The sequence below is a fragment of the Macaca fascicularis genome, chromosome 14, assembly GCF_037993035.2.
Source record: "Macaca fascicularis isolate 582-1 chromosome 14, T2T-MFA8v1.1".
Lineage (NCBI taxonomy): Eukaryota > Metazoa > Chordata > Mammalia > Primates > Cercopithecidae > Macaca > Macaca fascicularis.
The window spans coordinates 49295695-49316643 of NC_088388.1; the positions used below are offsets into that span (position 1 = coordinate 49295695).

The window sequence follows — 20949 nt, forward strand, 5'->3', positions numbered from 1 at the left end:
GGTTCACAGGATTTAAGGAAAATAGCAGTCTCCATAACATAAAAGTAAATGTGACACAGCAAGTGCTGATGGAGAAGCTGCAGCAAGTTATCCAGAAGATCTAGGTAAGACCATTGAGGAAGGTGACTACATCAAACCACAGACTTTCAATGTAGATCAAATAGCCTTATGTGGGAAGAAGATGCTATCTAGGACTTTGATAGCCAGAAAGGAAAGTCAGTGCCTGGCTTCCAAGGACAGGTGGATACTTTTGTTAGAGGCTAATGCGGCTGGTGAATTTAAGTTGAAGCCAATGCTTATTTACCATTCTGAAAATCTTAGGGCCTTTAGGAATTAACTCTGCCTGTGCTCTATAAATGGAATAAGGAAGCCTGAGTGACAGCACACTTGTTTATAGCATGGTTTACTGAGTCTTTTAAGCCCACCGTTGAGACCTACTACTCAGGAAAAAAGATTCCTTTAGAGATGTTATTACTCATTGACAATGCACCTAGCCATCAAGAGCTCAGATGGAGATGTACATGGAGATTATTGTTGTTTTCATGCCTGCTAACTCAGCATCCATTCTGTAGGCCATGGTCAAGGAGTAATTTCAACTTTCAAGTCTTATTATTTCAGAAGCACATTTTGTAAGGCTGTGGTTGCCATACATAGTAATTCTGCTAATGGATCTGAGCAACGTAAATTGAAAACTTTATAGGAAGGAGTCACCATTCTAGATACCATTAAGAATGTTTGTGATTCATGGGAGTAAGTAAAAATAGCAATATTAAGAGGAATTTGAAAGAAATTTATTTCAACCCTTATGGATGACTTTGAAGGGATCAAGACTTCATTGGAAGAGGTAACTGCAGATGTGGTAGAATAGCAAGAGAAGTGGAATTAGAAGTAGAATTAGAAGTGGAGCCTAAAGATGTGACTGAATTGCTGCAGTCTCATGATACAACTTTAACAGACGAGGAGTTGCTTCTTCTAAATGAACAAAGAAAGTAGTTTCTTCAGATGGAATCTGCCCTGGTGAAAGATGCTGTAAACATTGTTTAAATGATAGCAAAGGATTTAGAATATTACATAAATGTAGTTGATAAAGCAGCAGCAGAGTTTTAGAGTATTGACTCAACTTTGAATGATGTTCTGCTGTGGGTAAAATGCTATCAAACAGCAGTGTATACTACAGAAAAATATTTTGTAAAGGAAGAGTCAATGAGGCAAACTTTGTTGACTTATTTTAAGAAATTGCCACAGTCGCATCACGAGGTCAGGAGTTTGAGGCCAGCCTGGCCAACGTGGTGAAACTCCGTCTCTACTAAAAACACAAAAAATAGCCGGGTGTGGTGGTGTGCACCTGTAGTCCCAGCTACTCGGGAGGCTGAGGCAGAAAAATTGCTTGAACCCAGGAGGTGGAGGTTGCAGTGAGCCGAGATCGTGCCACTGCACTCCAACCTGGGCGACAGAGCAAGACTCCGTCTTGAAAAAATAAAACAAAACAAAACTAAAAAAGAGAAATTGCCACAGCCACCCCAACCTTTAGCAACTACCACCCTGACAAGTCAGCAGCCATCAACATCAAAACAAGAGCCTCCACCCATCAAAAAGATTACATCTCACTGAAGGCTCAAATGATCATTATGATTTTTTAGCAATAAAGTATTTTTAATTAAGGTATATACATTGTTTCTTAGACATCATGCCATTGTACACTTACCAGAGTACAGTATAGTGTCAACATAACTTATACGCACTGGGAAACCAAAATGTTTGCATGATTTGCTTTATCACAATATTTGCTTTATTGCAGTGGTCTGGCCCAAACCTGCAATATCTTCAAGCCATGCCTATACTAAGGCATACTGCTCTTCCCCATCCACAAAACACCATTATATTTTAAATAATATTTTGGAGAACAAAGGTACTTTTCATAAGTAAAGAAGACAAATTTCAAGAAAAAATTGAATGAACTTTAAAGATCTATTAAAGTATTTGAAATTAATCAATATATATTATATAGAAGTGGTGCAGAGTGTGTGGCAGGTATTAAAAATGTCTGTGTGTATGTAAACCTATATTTAAGTAACTTGCATTTAAAATATATGTGTATGTGTACATTGTTGTAAACTGTTGGTGTTTAAGGGGCTTTTTTACATTTGATAACAGCAAAGACACAGGAAACTTTCTTTGTTAGTTTACTGCTATAAGCGGGTTTTAAAGAATATACTCCTAGGAAATTATTTGAAGTAAGTAATGTTATAAATTAGAGTTTAAATGATTCTGTATTTAAGCAGAGCTATTGAAAATTTATTTAATACCAGCTTTACCTTTCTTTTAATAATAGTATTGATTAGGACAGGCATTTTGAACCAGCTTAAAAAAATAGATATTCATGTTTAATATAGTTTAATACATTTTATGTATTTTAATGCTTTAATAATAAATTGTTATTTTATGACACGGCATCAATTTACATTTTATTATTTTTAGACGTAAGTCTTATGTAAAGCACAAAATTATATAAACTGTGGGGTCATTTAGATTAAACAAACTTTTAATTTATGCAAGGTATTGTGGTAGGGATTAGGAGGCAAAGAAGATGGAGAAAGAAATATAAAGTATCTTTGAAGGGCTCTTTGTGAAAACAGAGGATTCTAAGGAACTGAACTTATTCTACTGGAAATCTGAGTGAAGGGAAATAATTTTGAGCTGTCCAAATCTTATCTTAGTTGCTTTGTCTCTTTTTTACCTCCTTTCTCTCTTCTTTTATATTATTTAGTCATTCCCTTTAGTAAGTTTTTAGGATGAGTAAAGTTTTTAAAGTGACAAATATAATTACCAGCATTTCAACCAAGATGGCCTTCATTAAAATATAGTTTACATTTCTTATCACCCAAAGGCTCTGTTTCCTGAATTCTTCACTTTATTCCCTCCACAAAGACACATTTAGACTAACTTTGAATGGTGTGATCCAAGTAGCTGAGCTCTTTCTTTTGATTTAACAAAGGGAAAGGCTAAAATTAGAAGGAGCACTCTTGATGTAGTTTCTGTATGGTTATTTCTGGAGTTCCACGTTTAAAAAAAAAAAAAAGGCCGGGCACGGTGGCTCACGCCTGTAATCCCAGCACTTTGGGAGGCCGAGGCGGGTGGATCACGAGGTCAGGAGATCGAGACCATCCTGGCTAACACAGTGAAATCCCGTCTCTACTAAAAATACAAAAAAATTAGCCGGGCGTGGTGGCGGGCTCCTGTAGTCCCAGCTAATCAGGAGGCTGAGGCAGGAGAATGGCCTCAGCCTCCCCAGTGAACCCGGGAGGCGGAGCTTGCAGTGAGCCGAGATCGCGCCACTGCACTCCAGCCTGGGCGACAGAGCGAGACTCCATCTCAAAACAAAAACAAAAACAAAAAAAAACAAAAAACTTTTAGTCAGATTTTGTCTGGCCCCTTAGGCAGATGTCATGCTAGTCATACAGGCTTAAAGCAATTATTTTCTGATCTTGAGAATTTACATATGCTTGTTTAGGGCATGGGCTTCGGTGTTTCTTTGGTCAGTGATCTCAGGTTTTCCTAGGGCCGTGTCCTGACTGCAGAACCTTTTGGTTAAAGAAATATAGCCAGATGATACTATGACTAAGATAAGTCAGATGAAATTAACATGGCATCCAAAATTCCTGAGTTTCTACTTCTCTCATTTGTTATGGAAACTGTCCAACCACTTATACTGAAAGATGAGGCATCTAAAACGATAGAAATATTTATCTCGTCAGGCCTGAGAATAGGCAAATGGGTTCAACGACAATGACTTCTTCTATGAACCTTAATTTTCATGTCCTAGAACTGCTTATTTGCTACATGATCTAAGGCAGAAAGTTATACCTCATGGCCGTAGGAAGGTTTCTTAGTAAGGTGTGCAAGCCCGTCTATGAGATAAGGAAAATGGGATATTGTTTTGCACATCCATAATGAATGGGCTACACCAAGAGTGTGTGAGAACCGATTGGAATCTTACCTACTCAAATCAACTACCCAGGCCAGAAGAGGAAAACAATGGGAAGGAAAATGGCTATCTCTTCAGAAGCTGCATTTTATTCTAGTGGTTTTTTTTTTCCTTAAAAAAATAAAACTTCCTTTTTTTCTTTTCCTGAAGTAGGCATTGTGGAAGATTGCCTTATTTTGCATGTTCTTATCTCACATTTGATTTTTTAAATCTCTAATGAAAAATAATTATGTAATTCGGACCATTTAATTTTACCAGAGCAGTAAATGATGGGTTAAAGAAAAAACAAACAAACAGAAAAACAGACATAGTTTATTAGCTACCCTGCTTTTTCAGGTTACCCAAATCTTTTTAGTAATTTGATAATGAATTCCTGTAAAAAAATTCTATCTTGGCTCATGGTCTCTAATAGCAATCTTTTTCCTGAGGTCTCTGACAAGGATTTTATTGTGTGGTACAAAAAGTGATTATTGCCTAACTCTAGGCTTGAGGCAATAATAATACCAACAGAATATTAAGATAGTATAACACTTGATTCTGCAGACATTTAATTGACTGAATTTCACAAAAACTCTGTGGGATGAGTAGGAATTGTCTTTATTTTTGCAGAGTAGCAGGATTCAAACCTTGAATTCATGGTATAAATTTAGTGCTCCTTTCACAACACCGTGCTGTCCCCTTTCAGAGAGAATTTCAGCTCTCTTTTGTTTTTGATCACTATCTCAGTCTTCACTTGGTTGCTGTATAAATATTTTTGAAATTTTGAGGTAGATTAAGTCAGGGAGGATATTGTAGGGACGTTTTTACCACTTACTTCATTTCCTCAGGTTCCTGGACCGTTTGGTCCTCCCTGATATTTTCCTACTCCTCTATTCCAAAACTGCCACATGTCATGCTTCAGCTGAAAGTTTTTGAATTACATAGATTTTTAGGAAACAAACAAACAAAAATCACAAAATCATGTCTTTGTGGCATTTTAAAATGGAAAGAAATCTGTTTAAAATTGAGCATAGCCCAGACCAAAGATCCCTCAGTGAGAACATCTGTGATTTTAAGGACAAGTAGGTCTAAGTGCGTTATCTTTAAAAAATATTATTCCAGGCTAATCTTGACATAGAGCAGGTAAATAAAAAAGATGAGCTGTGAAAATCCACAAATAGGGCTTGAATGCCATTTTCCATGACAACGGGAGCTGCCCCATGAAAGCATTAATGCTGGGAATGTAAGGAATTTAAAATTGTGCCTTCTCAGTTTTACAGTTGTATGCTCATGTTAATTAGAGATATACTGACATTTGAAGTATCTACATTAATACACACAGCTACTATACATTTGTGAACTGTGGCCAGAAATCTACTTTAATTGAAAGGAGTTTGCTAATCTGTATGTGTACACCCATTACATTTTAAGCTTTTAAATTTTATATACTAGGGCCCTTAGATACTTGTTCTTTCTGCCCTGTCTACTTTCTGTTTCTAATTTATACCTGAAAGGACAGCCTGGCCTATTTTTAATCTCTTAGTGGTGTTTTGGAGCTGTATGGATGGAATTTTGAGAAAATAATATTTTTAATAGTGCTTTTTATTTGCTGTAGTTTTGAATCTTTTTTTCCCTCTCTGACTTTCTAAATTACTGTTTTTTCTTGCAAACCTTTAAAATGGCCTGCCACCAAAATAAGGTAGGATTTAGGTTTATGAAATTTGCTTCACTGACTCTATTTAAGGACAAAAAAGCTACTCTTTATCGTCACACTATGGTTTTAGTCAGAAAAGCGCAATGTTAGAGACATTAATGGAATAAACAGTGAAAAGGAATTCTGGTTTTTCCAGTATAGCTGAGTTTTATCTTTCAGTCTTCATGTCAAGCCATGTGTCTTAATTTTTGATTTGCAAATAGGTTCACAATAGCTTGATGACTTTTTGAGGTCATTTTTAACCCTAGAATTTTTGCTTTGTCTGTCTTACATTTAAAGGAAGATCTTACATCTATTTTTTGCAAGCTTGTATTTCTTAAGAATCTGTCAGAATTTTTAACCTAATTGTTTTGTGTTTGTTGTCTAATGAAACTCCCGCACTTACTTTTTGGACCAGTCCCTGAATATTACACAAGGCCGGTTAGAAAGAGGCTTCATTTTTGTAGCACCAGAACAAACTGCTCTAAAAAGTTTGTTAATACTCTGGACTTGTTTCATTAAACCATTTTACTGGCACTATTAAACCACTGAGACCTGGGGCCATTAAAATTTACTCAGTTACTATTATTATTATTATGGCCTATTTTATACTTTATTACTTTTTTTTCACTGTACCAAGTTCCTCTGTTCTTTATTCTTTCATGTTGCTTACTACATATTGTGCCACCACAGCACATTTGGTAATTTCAAGTTAATTGCTCAATTATCAGTGATAGTCATGAAGCATTTGAAACATGCACGGTGGAAGATTTTCAAAATTTCAAAATAAGTTGGTGTGTCATAATCTTAAATGTGAAACATGCCAATATCTGCAGGCATAAAAATACACAGCCTGAGCTAGGCATTTCAGGAAGGCAAAAACCTACTCTTAAAATCAGGGCTTTTGTCTGGCACTGAAGTGTTTCATCTTCGCTAATTTCAAACAACATGTCTAAATTTGATCTTGGTTTACTTTTCAACTCTAAAAATTTGGTCGTAGTTTATAAAAGAAAATGGAAGTAAAACTGTATTGATTCTGTCTGAATGTTTTACCATGACCTCATAATCCTGTATTCACCGTAAAGTGGAATTGGTGTGAGGTGGATCCATGTTGGATGCCAATCAAGGAAGCTGACTTATTAAAGAAGCAGAACTCATAAGGCAATCCTCTAGTCAGAGGACAGTGTTACAGTGAAGATTGTATATTGATGATTTATTGATACTGAAAAACAAACCCACAAAAACAATGACACTTTGAGGACTTACTCTGAATCCTATACACTAGTATTCTCAGATGCCTTCAAAACAACTTACACATTATAGCAAAATAATTATTGTAACTCTTTTGGCAACTAGGCAAACTATCATTAAATTTTTGCATTAGTATTCAGTTTAGGGTTTTCTCTAAAGTAATATAGTGCCAACAGCTCTTTTTTTTAGATGTTATTATAGTTCTTTCACATTTTTATAGTACTGTAGTAAAGTTGAATTTACTGGATACATTTGAAGGTGGAGTAGAGTTCCTCAAGAGTCAACATTAAAGTGATTCAGTGCCCGATGGAGAAAAATTCTTTTTAACTTGAGATTGGAAACAATGTGGTGGTTGGGGGGCAATTTTCTAAGAGCTGCTAATAAATTTGAATATTTCCCTAAAAAGCTGCTCTCTGAACTTGTTTTTAACCAAGAAGAGAAGCTAAATCATCTTCCAGTATTCTTACATAGCTTCCATTAATATTGAAAGTAACTAAGTGCATATAGAGAAGGGGAAATAAAGCCATTATTTAAGCTTAGTGGTGGTCTCACATATAAAGAAGTGAAGAAGTGTCAATAAATACACTAATTGGGCATAGCTGGCTTTTTTGTTGTTATTTAACCTTTAGCATGTCTTTTTTTTTTTTTTTAACTTTTAAGTTCGGGGGTACATGTGCAGGTTTGTTACATAGGTAAACTTGTGTCATGAGGGTTTTTTGTACAGATTATTTCATCCTCCAGGTATTAAGCCAAGTACCCATCAGTTAGTTTTTCTGGTCCTCTCCCTTCTCCCACTTTCCACCCTCTGATAAGCCCCAGTGTGTGTTGTTCCCCTCTATGTGTCCATGTGTTCTCATCACTTAGCTCCCACTTATAAGTAAGAATATGTGGTGTTTGGTTTTCTGTTTCTGCATTAGTTTGCCAATAATAATGACCTCTAGCTCCATCCATGTCCTGCAAAGGACATGATGTCATTCTTTTTATGGCTGCATAGTATTCCATAGCGTGTATATACCACATTTTATTTATTCAGTCTATCATTGATAGTCATTTAGGTTGATTTCTTGTCCTTGCTATTGTGAATAGTGCTGCAATTAATATATGCATGCATGTGTCTTTATAACAGAATGACTTACATTCCTTTGGGTATATACCCAGTAATGGGGTTGCTGGGTTGCATGGTATTTCTGTCTTTAGGTCTTTGAGGAATCGTCACACTGTCTTCCACAATGGTTGAACTAATTTACACTCCTCAAACAGTGTATAAGCATTCCTTTTTTCTCCACAATGTTACCAGCATCTGTTATTTTTTTACTTTTTAGTAATAGCCATTCTTACTGATATAAGATGGTATCCCATTGTGGTTTTGGTTTGCGTTTCTCTAATGATCAGTGATGTTGAACTTTTTTTCATATGATTGTTGGCCACATGTACGTTTTCTTTTGAGAAGTGTCTGTTCACGTCCTTTGCCCACTTTTTCATGGTGTTGTTTTTTTCTTGTAATTTTGTTTAAGTTCCTAATAGATGTTGGGTATTAGACCTTTATCAGATGTATAGTTTTCAAAAATCTTCCCCCATACTGTAGATTGTCTGTTTACTCTGTCAATAGTTTCTTTTGTTGCACAGAAGTTCTTTAATTAGATCACATTTGTCAATTTTTGCTTTTATTTTATAGCAGTGGTCTATAAGATGTAAAATATAGTCTGTCTATAATTCAGGAAAAAGTGAAGTCATTGATTACTCAGGTTTTTAGATAGAAATATTTTAGTAACTATTCAGTTTATAAAGATTGAATAATAAATGAAATGTGTCACTCTCAGCTTATAGTTTTATCTCAAGTTCATATTTTATGTTGTTTTGGAATATTGGTAAAAATGATTATAATTTCACCAAATTTTTGCTAGCTCCAAAGCATAAAAATGTGAGTTAAAGATTGCCAATAAAAGGTAAAGCATTTTGTGTATTCTCTCTCTCTCTTTGAGTATGACTTACATATTTATTGCTGGAGGTATTCAAAGACGTGAGGCAATGACAATATAAAAAGAATAATTTCCAAATTTCCTTTCATAGATAACTGGAAAAAGATAATATTCTTAGTGTTTAATTATTCAAAAAAGTTTGTTCATGTGATGTAATGCTTGTTATTATTATTATTTGCTTAGCACTATAAGCTTGACACAGTGCTTACAAGAGAAGAAAAGATGGTCTCTACCCCCAGGACTTAAAACTTGTTATGTTACTAGAGAGTTTATGTGGGTGGAGTTTTCTTTGGATACAAACTGTACTGGAGTTAGCTCTTTCTCTTTCTTTTCAGCTCACACAGTTTGATATAAACTTAAGTGAATGAATTCATTAATAAAAGCAGATTTTCTATTTTTATTTCACCTCTGGGCTATTTTATACCTTTGGAGCACACAAGCACAACAAAAGGTATGTTTTACAGTTAATTATTTTTCCCTTTTTGAATCTTGACATCATAGATAATTAAGCAACAGCATTAATGGAACCTAAGTCTCCACTCCTATAAGTGCCTACATTGGGCAGAATATAGATTCTTTCTTTCCTTAAAGCTAAGGCAGGCTGGTGACAAGCCTATCACTTAGTTTTAATTACTGCCACTAGTATTCTGATGTTTCATTGAACAAAATGAAGAAATCCAGATGTATTATTTTTCCATTATTATATATATTGTAGAATCAGTAATCAGAATGGATTGTTTTAAGGGTGAGATTGATCTCACATATTTTGATATCTGATATAGTAGTAAGTGTGTGCTCATTGGATGACTGACAGTTTTAAGGGATTAAAACATTCTGAGCTTTGTCCTGGCAGAGGCAGTATGTGGAAGCCACTAATTATGTTGACTCTGTGACTAGTTAGAGTTTTTCCCTGGAATTGTAGTCACAAGACAGATTACTAAATGGCAATATCTGGGAGACATGAAAAATATGGGTATAAACAAGAGAGTTGAGTGTCAGAAAACTTTGAGGGCCTTGGAGCTTTTTGAGACAATATGGTTGAACAAATGGAGAAAATATCTGTTCCTCCTACTTCATTGCAGTAATTAAGAAGAGGAGAAAAAGGCAGAGTGATAAGTTAAACAGTAAATGATTGAAATAAGAGATTTTTTGTAGAATCACAAAATGGATTTTAGGACTTTTTTAAGATGTGGAAATACTGCTTGGATCAGACAATACCAATGTAAAAGGAGTTCTACAGTTTTTTTCCCCCTAATTTATGTAAAGTTTATTTATTTCAACTCAGTGCCCTCTAAGTACAACTTTAGGAATTTTAGGAAATGTATGTCTACTTGATAAAAACCAATGAGAACAATTTTGCTTTCTCTGGGTAAAGGTTAATATAGATGTGTATGAAAATAATCATCTATGTATTACACTCTGATATTGTATATCAGAGACCTTTAGAAAGTTCTCATTCATTGTAACTATGACCAAGAAGCGTGTTTATATCTGATAGATCAAATAATCAGGTGAATTAGGTTTATAATGTGGTATATGATGTTTTTAGTTTTAGGGGTTGGGAATCTCTTTGGAATCACTTTTCTGACAAGTAACTTACAGTGTAATGAATCTTCTTTCTCCTTCTTTTCCCCTTCCCCTTCCTTTTCCTTTCTCCTTTCTCTTCTGTCCTTCCTTTTTTTTCATTTAGAAAGAGATTGTTTCTAATTAGTCTGTATGCTATGTGCTGAGTTGTGTGATAGTACCTAAGACATGTATCTTAAATTGTATGCAGGGTCACCGTTTTGATTAAGAACTGAAAAGTACTGATTGGGCTTCTTATATAAACTAAAGGCACTCTAGTCCACTTTGGGCAATCAAAGAAACTAAGGAACTGTTGGAATTAGTTTTACTATTTTGGGGTGATGAAGATAGGATAATTAGAAAGAAATTATAGTCTTTATTGGCCCAGCAGTTTACTGAACTTGAATTAGGATTTGTGAAATTTTAAGGCTTATTGAATATTTGCTCTCTAAGAACAGGATAGAGAAATAACCGTGATCTTAAAAGGAGAATTTTACATTTTTTAGAAAGATCTCTTACAGTAAGATATCCTATATAACCATACAGTTATAACCATCAGGGATGTCCCTAGGTGTGTTCTCTGGCATTTCTTCCATACATAATGAGTTCATCTCAATTGTAGTTGTTGGTCATTTGTTACGTGTAATTTAACTTAGGGATAAAAGGGATAAATATCCAATTGAACTAAAAAGATAACATTTATAAATTATCTCAAGGATACTACACAAAAGATGAAGCTCAGATATGCCTGAAAGAAGGTTATGGATTGATTGAAGTTATGGTTATGCATAAGACTGTTAGAATGGCAAGCTGTGAAGCAATTTGAAATATCTAGAGGGAACAGCCTGCAACTCTCCCACAACAGAAACTAACAGTGCTCCAACACTTCCCAGTTTCTGTGGTGGGGGAGGAATGGGAGAGAATAGACAGTCAAGGGTCTATACTTGGCACAGAGAAGTTAACAAAAAACAGTTGCTGCTTGTGTTAAGAACCTGTATGTTCTAGATATAGTGCTAAGCACTTATGTGTTGTTTTTAATCCTTTCAACACTATTGTAAGATAGCTTCCTCCCCTGCAATACCCAGTTATTTTCTCTAAATTCCGATTTCTTTTCTGCCTCCTTATCACTTAAAATGATTGGTATTATCATATATTTGTATATTTAGTTAATGTGTAGTCTCTACACTAGTTTAAAAGCTCTGTCAGGGAAGAGACCATGACTGTTTTGTTCAAACTTGTATGTGGAGTTTCTAGCACAGTGCCTGATGTATAGTATGTTCCCAATAAATGTTTGTTGAAAGAATGAGTAAATGAACAAAAAATATATGAAGACAAGGAAGGAATGAATGAAAGGCAGAGCTAGAATTTAAACAGTTGATTTGAGTTTGAAACCAATTTGTTCCATTCCAGTATACCAGCAGGGTTTTATTTCATTTAGAATATTCTCTATTACAAATTTATCTGATAAAATTTTCATAGTTTGAGCTGTTTCAGAGCACCATAGACATTTGGCCTCAGAAGTGTTATATCTTAGTCTGAGGCTGAATGCCATGAAAAAGCCCTGCCTAATCCTTTTCTCATCCTCTGGGAATATTGCAACCGTCTTTTGGTGGTAGTTCTCTCTAGAAATACAGATGTCAGAGCCTGGATTTTAGGTTTCTGTTTCTCCTACTCAAAGAGTATGCACTTCTCTCCCTCATTCTCTGCAACTGACCCTTAATTTAGGTCCTTGGGCTGCTAAGTTGACTTTCAATAATGGACAGAGTGATTGTTGCCTTCCCTGCTGAGTTTTTTCCTGGAGGAGGGGTGTGTCACTGTGGGAGGAGTTGGGCTCAGCCAAAGGAACTCTTAGCCTGGCAGGTGCCTGGCACTGGGGCTTGGTTTGGTCTTTTAGCAGTGACCCCAGTTGTGCTGCTTAATTTTTTTCATGTTATTAATAAATATAATTGAGAGGAATTGTTTTGTTTTTGCATAATGCTTTTGACCATTTTCATGTCTTTTTATTCCTTATGCCATCTTAAAAAAACTTTACTGTGCCTTTCCATTCTGCTTTCTAGGAAAGGAGGAAACATAAGCATGATGAGAGTAAACACTGTGGATGTGATTAGGTCAAACAGGAAGTGGCTATCTCCCAGATATATTGAATAGATACTTATTTAAATCTTGAAGTCAACTTAAAGTGTTCTGTATAAACTCCCAAGACAGTACCAGAAACAGATGTGAAGGAATAACTATCTTTGCCTGGACCAAATTGCAATATTGAAGCTTCAGGCATATGGTAATTTATTGTTTGAAGCAGTCTGGCCTGCTTGGAAGTTAATAGCATAGTGAAAAGTGTTCTGACCCCATTAGGATCTTCATTCTGGATGGTATAACCAGTGGTTAATCTAATTTCCATCTTGATCTCTGAAAGCTATTTAAAGATGTGGTTATCTGTTTTCCCAGTTAAGACAAATCCTTTTTTGGTAGTAAATGTTTTCTTCCAAGAATAATGCTTTGCACCTATTGGAAACTAATTCAGCTCCACGAGTGTATACTAATTACTGACTTTTTTCAAAGCACAGCATTAGATGCTGCATTGGAAACAAATGCAAATATATTATACAAAGTCCCTGCCCTCAAGAACCTTAGAGTCTAGACGTAATTATTAAACTCTCTTATTCCTTTTTTTGTGTGTCCCTAGTGTCTAAGTGAACCAATGCATGGCTCAAAGAAGGAAAATGTTAATTAAATTGCATTTATTATTGCAGAGGAGATACACAGAGAAGAGGAGATGGAATTTCCTATGCAGAATATGTTAAATGCCTTAATAGAGTTAAAAATACTACTCTAGGAGTTTCAAAAAATTTAAGATATATCTCTTTAAGAGGGAGTACATTAAGAAATGACTTTTTGATATTCTTTAAAAGTTGGGTGGAATTTTGTCAGTGGAATAGGAGATGAAGAAATGAGCATCCTGCTAGTGAGGGGACTAGCACAAGTGTGGGGAATATGGGGCAGACGAATGGAAGCACATAGTATGGGATAGGAAACAATAAGTTCAGATGGATTGAGGTATAGGTATGTATAGGCTAGAAAATTTAGTGTGATCATATCATCGTGATCTGTAAGGCTAAGCTAAGGCATTTGGTAGATCATAGGGGACCATCGCAACCAAATAGTCCAATAGTATGCCAAGAGCTTCACTTTTGAAAAATTAATTAAGTGAATAGTTAGTAGAGTCGATTAGAGGGGAAAAAAAAGACAAGCTACAGAAGCAGCTTGTGAGGACTACTGCAGAATTTCAGGTAAAAGGTAAAAGATTTAAACAAGTGATGAATAAGACTGGTAAGACTGTATGTTATGGGAAGCATAAGGGAAAGGAATCAAAATGACTCTTATTGCTTTCTTCTTGTTCATCACAGTATTGAATTTTTGAAAAGTCAGAGGGAAATGATTGTACTAAATATCTCTTGTCAATGTGCAAGTCCATTTCCATCTCATTAATTAGATCCTCATTGAAAATTAACATTTTTTTTCTTCCCATGGAAGACTGTGCAAAAGATACATTTTTAAATGAACGAGGATATCCTTAAAGATATAATTGCCTTGAGGATTTAGAGGCATAACATAAATACAAAAGATATTAAGACTAGGACCTAAAGTGCGTAGGCAGGGCCTTGTTGATTTCAGAGACATAAGGTAAAACTTAGCTACCATGAATCTGAGAAAAGTGAAGATACTTGAGATTATGACATTTTCATCAGGTGGCTCTCACATAGGGATTAGTGCATGGCATCTGTGAAGAATAGAACAGGTGCACATGGAGTTTGGTTACTTTTAAAACTCTCTCAGATAAAGTGATGACTATGACTCCCTGGTTATATTGCCACATTCTGTCCTTGTCCACAGGAGATATAGTTGCAGCAAATATTATGCTTAAGATGCAGGCTCTCTTCTACTTGTCCTTTTCAAGATGAGGGAATAGTGCAGGAAAACATATTCATAAGTGAGAAAAGACTTATTGAAATAAAAATTTAAAAATAGACTAAAAAAACCCACAATAAACTCAAAGTGACCCTGTTTGGGATCCTTGTCATTCATATTACCTTATCATTCATACTAACACTAACACTCACTCGTTCATTCACTCTATAAGAATATGAACTCAGAGATCTTCTATGAGGTGGGATTCAAAATAGAAAAGGAAGAATTAGTCCTCAGGAGTTTATAATCAGTTTGTGAGTGGAGATAAAATATATGTATATGAAAAAGAGGAACAAAAGGTTACTGATACAAAACCTAGTCATTTGTCCTTGGGAAACTCATTTTATATTTCTGAAAAAATTTTATTCCAGTAGGTATAGTAATTTCAGATGGACTTTTTGGTTGTCCAATATTTTAAATATATTGATTGATTCATAGTCTTTTAGTTTGCATTATTTTTTTTTTTTTTTTTTTTGTGGTTCTTTTTTTTTTTTTTAAATTTATTTATTATTATTATACTTTAAGTTGTAGGGTACATGTGCATAATGTGCAGTTTTGTTACATATGTATACTTGTGCCATGTTGCTGTGCTGCACCCATCAACTCGTCATTTACATCAGGTATAACTCCCAATGCAATCCCTCCCCCCTCCCCCCTCCCCATGATAGGCCCCGGTGTGTGATGTTCCCCTTCCTGAGTCCGAGTGATCTCATTGTTCAGTTCCCACCTATGAGTGAGAACATGCGGTGTTTGGTTTTCTGTTCTTGTGATAGTTTGCTAAGAATGATGGATTCCAGCTGCATCCAAGTCCCTACAAAGGACTCAAACTCATCCTTTTTTATGGCTACATAGTATTCCATGGTGTATATGTGCCACATTTTCTTAATCCAATCTGTCACTGAGGGACATTTGGGTTGATTCCAAGTCTTTGCTATTGTGAATAGTGCTGCAATAAACATACGTGTGCATGTGTCTTTATAGCAGCATAATTTATAATCCTTTGGGTATATACCCAGTAATGGGATGGCTGGGTCATATGGTACATCTAGTTCTAGATCCTTGAGGAATCGCCATACTGTTTTCCATAATGGTTGAACTAGCTTACAATCCCACCAACAGTGTAAAAGTGTTCCTATTTCTCCACATCCTCTCCAGCACCTGTTGTTTCCTGACTTTTTAATGATTGCCATTCTAACTGGTGTGAGATGGTATCTCATTGTGGTTTTGATTTGCATTTCTCTGATGGCCAGTGATGATGAGCATTTTTTCATGTGTCTGTTGGCTGTATGAATGTCTTCTTTTGAGAAATGTCTGTTCATGTCCTTTGCCCACTTTTTGATGGGGTTGTTTGTTTTTTTCTTGTAAATTTGTTTGAGTTCTTTGTAGGTTCTGGATATTAGCCCTTTGTCAGATGAGTAGATTGCAAAAATTTTCTCCCATTCTGTAGGTTGCCTGTTCACTCTGATGGTAGTGTCTTTTGCTGTGCAGAAGCTCTTTAGTTTAATGAGATCCCATTTGTCAATTTTGGCTTTTGCTGCTGTTGCTTTTGGTGTTTTAGACATGAAATCTTTGCCCATGCCTATGTCCTGAATGGTACTACCTAGGTTTTCCTCTAGGATTTTTATGGTATTAGGTCTAACATTTAAGTCTCTAATCCATCTTGAATTAATTTTCGTATAAGGAGTAAGGAAAGGATCCAGTTTCAGCTTTCTACTTATGGTTAGCCAATTTTCCCAGCACCATTTATTAAATAGGGAATCCTTTCCCCATTTCTTGTTTTTGTCAGGTTTGTCAAAGATCAAATGGCTGTAGATGTGTGGTATTATTTCTGAGGACTCTGTTCTGTTCCATTGGTCTATATCTCTGTTTTGGTACCAGTACCATGCTGTTTTGGTTACTGTAGCCTTGTAGTATAGTTTGAAGTCAGGTAGCGTGATGCCTCCAGCTTTGTTCTTTTGACTTAGGATTGTCTTGGAGATGCGGGCTCTTTTTTGGTTCCATATGAACTTTAAAGCAGTTTTTTCCAATTCTGTGAAGAAACTCATTGGTAGCTTGATGGGGATGGCATTGAATCTATAAATTACCTTGGGCAGTATGGCCATTTTCACGATATTGATTCTTCCTATCCATGAGCATGGTATGTTCTTCCATTTGTTTGTGTCCTCTTTGATTTCACTGAGCAGTGGTTTGTAGTTCTCCTTGAAGAGGTCCTTTACATCCCTTGTAAGTTGGATTCCTAGGTATTTTATTCTCTTTGAAGCAATTGTGAATGGAAGTTCATTCCTGATTTGGCTCTCTGTTTGTCTGTTACTGGTGTATAAGAATGCTTGTGATTTTTGCACATTAATTTTGTATCCTGAGACTTTGCTGAAGTTGCTTATCAGCTTAAGGAGATTTTGGGCTGAGACAATGGGGTTTTCTAAATATACAATCATGTCATCTGCAAAGAGGGACAATTTGACTTCTTCTTTTCCTAACTGAATACCCTTGATTTCTTTCTCTTGCCTAATTGCCCTAGCCAGAACTTCCAACACTATGTTGAATAGGAGTGGTGAGAGAGGGCATCCCTGTCTTGTGCCAGTTTTCAAAGGGAATTTTTCCAGTTTTTGCCCATTCAGTATGATATTGGCTGTGGGTTTGTCATAAATAGCTCTTATGATTTTGAGGTACGTTCCATCAATACCGAATTTATTGAGCGTTTTTAGCATGAAGGGCTGTTGAATTTTGTCAAAAGCCTTTTCTGCATCTATTGAGATAATCATGTGGTTCTTGTCTTTGGTTTTGTTTATATGCTGGATTATGTTTATTGATTTGCGAATGTTGAACCAGCCTTGCATCCCAGGGATGAAGCCCACTTGATCATGGTGGATAAGCTTTTTGATGTGTTGCTGAATCCGGTTTGCCAGTATTTTATTGAGGATTTTGTAGTTTGCATTATTTTAAAAAATCAGTCCACTGTAATTCTTATATATGTTCCTTTATATGTAATATGTCATTTTCCTCTGGCTGCTTTCCCCCCCCCCCTTTATCATTGGTTTTAGGCAATTCGATTATCATGTGCTTTGGTGTAGTTTTCTTAATGTTTCTTGAGATTGAGATTATTTGAGATGCTTGGATCTGTGGGTTTGTGGTTTTCATTATATCTGGAAAATTTTCAGCCATTGTTTCTTAAAAATTTTTGTTCATATCCCTCCATATTATACATGTATATTATGCAGCTTGAAATTGTCCTACAACTCACTGCAACTCCCTGATTTTCTGTTCATTTTTTTTCATCTTTTTCACCCCACACTTTGTTTTGTTCTAGATTGTTTCTATTTGTAAGTCTTCAAGTTCACTTATCTTTGTCCCGCAGTGTCTAATCTGCTTTTAATTCTACCCAGTGAACTCTTCATCTCAGATAATCTGTTTTCATCTTTATAAATTCAATTTGAATCTTTAAAAATATATTCTATTTCTTTGCTTAATATATTTAGTCTTTCTTTTAGCTCCATGAACAAATGAAATGAAAGTATCATAGCTGTTTTAATATCCTTGTCCGCTAGTTTTATCATCTATGTCATTTCTGGAACAGTTTCAATTGATTGATTTTTCTTCATGAGTTGTATTTTGTTTGTGTGGCTTCTTGGTATGGCTGGTAAATTTTTATTGGATACCAGAGACTGTAAATTTTACTATTTTAAGTGCTCAATATTTTTGTATTTCTATAAATATTTTTGAACTTTTTTTTTGGTATGCAGTTAAAGTGGAAATAGTTTGATTCTTGCTTTTATACTCTGTCATGCTTTCAATGCTTGCTTTTAAGCTCTGTTGTTTGGAACCAGGATGGCCTTTAGTGTAGGGATCATTCTCTTTACTACTGATGCAATACCATTCTAATATTCTGATCAATGTTGCTTGTGTTATGAAGCTTTACACTTTTGATGATGGGAAGATGACCTATTCCTGGCCTTGAATGAGCTCTGGGGTTTGCTCCTTCTGTTCCTTTTAAGTGTACTTTTCCCTAACCTTGGTTAGTTTCTTCATATACATGTACTAATTAATACTTGGTTAAGTTTTTGTGAGACTCTGCATATCTCTGAAACTCTATATGCAGGTCTCTTTTCGCCATTGCTCTACCCTACAAACTGTAGACACTTGGCCCCTCTAGACTCCAAGTTCCATCTTCTTAACTCACTGAAATTATTAGAGTTCACCTCTGTGCATAGCAGTCAGTAGTTTCTCTCTCTATGCAGTAAGCTGGGACAACTGTAGGGATGACTTCATTTGTTTTACCTTTCTCAGGAATCACCATTTTTTTTGTTGCTTCCTGTTTTCATATATTTTGCCCAGTTTTTTAGTAGTTTAAGCCAGCAGGATAAATCTGGTCCCTGTTAGTCCATCTTGGCCAGAGGCAGAAGTCTTCACAAATGTGAGGAATGTTATATAATATATATAAAGTGTGCATTTTAAGTAAGAGTGCTTCACACATAGAAAGTATTTGATAAAAGATGGTTACTATTGCTGTTTCTCTTCCTGCTTCCTGTTCATCAGTAAAGCTTTATCTTACCAAATCTCTTATATGAAGCCTTCCTGAGCTACTTATTTCCCAAGTGATTGCTTATTCTTTATTCTTTGTACCCACATTACTTTTTTGCATACTTTTAAAATAAATTTTTAATTTTTGTGGGTACATAGTAGGTGAATATACTTATGGGCTAGCATACTTTTATTGCAACGTTTACAAATCTATGTTACAAATATTTTTCTATGTGTTGTGGCAGATTGTAAACTCTTAGAGAAATATCTGACTTGTCTACCCATCCCTAGTTTCCAACATATAGTAAGTGCTTATTTGTTACATAAAAGAAAAACTGAGTGTCTTACACCTTTTATGCAATCTTCAGAAATAGAATTTTTGATTGGGAAGGAAAGAGAGGTGGTTTGGAAGTCTGAGAACATTTGAGTAAATGAAAGCAGAGATGAAACAATGAGATCACTTGGACTCAGGAAGGGGAACATCACACACAGGGGCCTATCATGGGGAGGGGGGAGGGGGGAGGGATTGCATTGGGAGTTATACCTGATGTAAATGATGAGTTGATGGGTGCAGCACACCAACATGGCACAAGTATACATATGTAACAAACCTGCACGTTATGCACATGTACCCTACAACTTAAAGTATAATAATAATAAATAAATTAAAAAAAAAAAAAAAAAAAAAGAAAGTAAGATTTTGGGGCCCCAGAGAGCAACATGAGAGCAAAAGGTGGTTGGTTGAGGTGGGTAGTATATATACAAATTATCATTATCATCATCATCATCATCATCATCATCATCATCATCATCATCAAGTTCCTGTGAAACTGAGAGTTTAGTGAGAGAGATACATTGTGATATGCTAGTGAAACAATTTTGTGACACCTTCAGCACAATAATGTAATATACATGGTAACATTGATAACATTACAAAATGCAATTGTGTGAGTCAGTGTAACTTCAGCCATTGCTGTAAGGGCTTTTAAACAAAGTGCTAAAACTCAACATAGTTTTTGGAGTAGGTGGACCTTGGAAGAAAGTGGTGGGGATAGATAAACTAAGAAGCAGAAAAGAATTCTAGATAATAGAAAATAGCATAAATGCAAACACGGTGTAGGCTTTAAGTGAGCATAGTATGGCAGCAAGAACAAATAGACCTTGGAGTTGAATACACTAGGGCTTCACTTGATGTGACTGATCAAATTACTTGGGCCTAGTCACAATTCCTTCATCTGTTAAATGAGTGTGGTTGTTGAGAAGATTATATGATGGATGGAGAAAATTTTTTCTATATTTGGTGATAGTGGGCCCATTAACTATTAGTTTCTTTTGTTTTAGACATTCTTTGTCTCCTGATGAGGAAAGGAAAATGCTTCAAGAAGGACTTTGTTATTTCTTATCACTTTGTGTAAGGGCCCAAGTATAATATACATGAACGTAACTGATGTTCACGTTTATTTCTTATTTCCATGGCAAATTAGGATTGCATTGCATTTTTATGATCCAATACTAAGGAGGCCTACATCATTTATACACCTAAGTTTCTCACATATTCTAGGTTTAACTTGTGTTTAAATGTACTAGGATTATTGATTAAATTTTATGCACAAATTAAACTATTTTACTACCACAATTCAATATTTTTCAGGAATGCTTCTATTTATAGGCAGCATATCTATTGAATGAAAGATTGAAAAACAGAGTATCAGAAATCCTAAGTTTTCCCAAGTCTTGAATCCTTTTGTATTCATTTATTTATTCTGTGAATAAAATCAGTTTTGATTTCACTTTCCCATCAAGATAGAATATAAGGTACAGAGTAAAGTTTAAAAACCTTTGATTTTCAAAAATAATTATACTCTAAGTTCCCAATCAGTTTATAAAAGACTACTTTTAATGTGCACTTACCCACAAAACTAATTTGGATATATGGGAACTTCAAAGGTGGTTCTAGCATAACTAATGTAGAAAACAAGGAAATCTTTTATTTCTTCACTGGAGGAAAAATTCAG

The 20949-nt window shown here is 35.3% G+C and overlaps 1 protein-coding gene across 37 annotated transcripts in view; it reads left to right on the forward strand.

The window, feature by feature from the left end:
* Positions 1–20949, forward strand: part of SOX6 (SRY-box transcription factor 6) — a 658308-nt gene that overhangs the window by 141329 nt on the left and 496030 nt on the right. For 10 of the 37 annotated variants that reach the window (XM_045370379.3, XM_074014189.1, XM_074014211.1 and 7 more), the window contains one exon: positions 9223–9338. The exons of the other annotated variants lie outside the window; for them this stretch is intronic. The gene's annotated coding sequence lies outside the window, so the exon portion shown is untranslated. The remainder of the gene's footprint in view (positions 1–9222; positions 9339–20949) is intronic. 37 annotated transcript variants of the gene reach the window in all.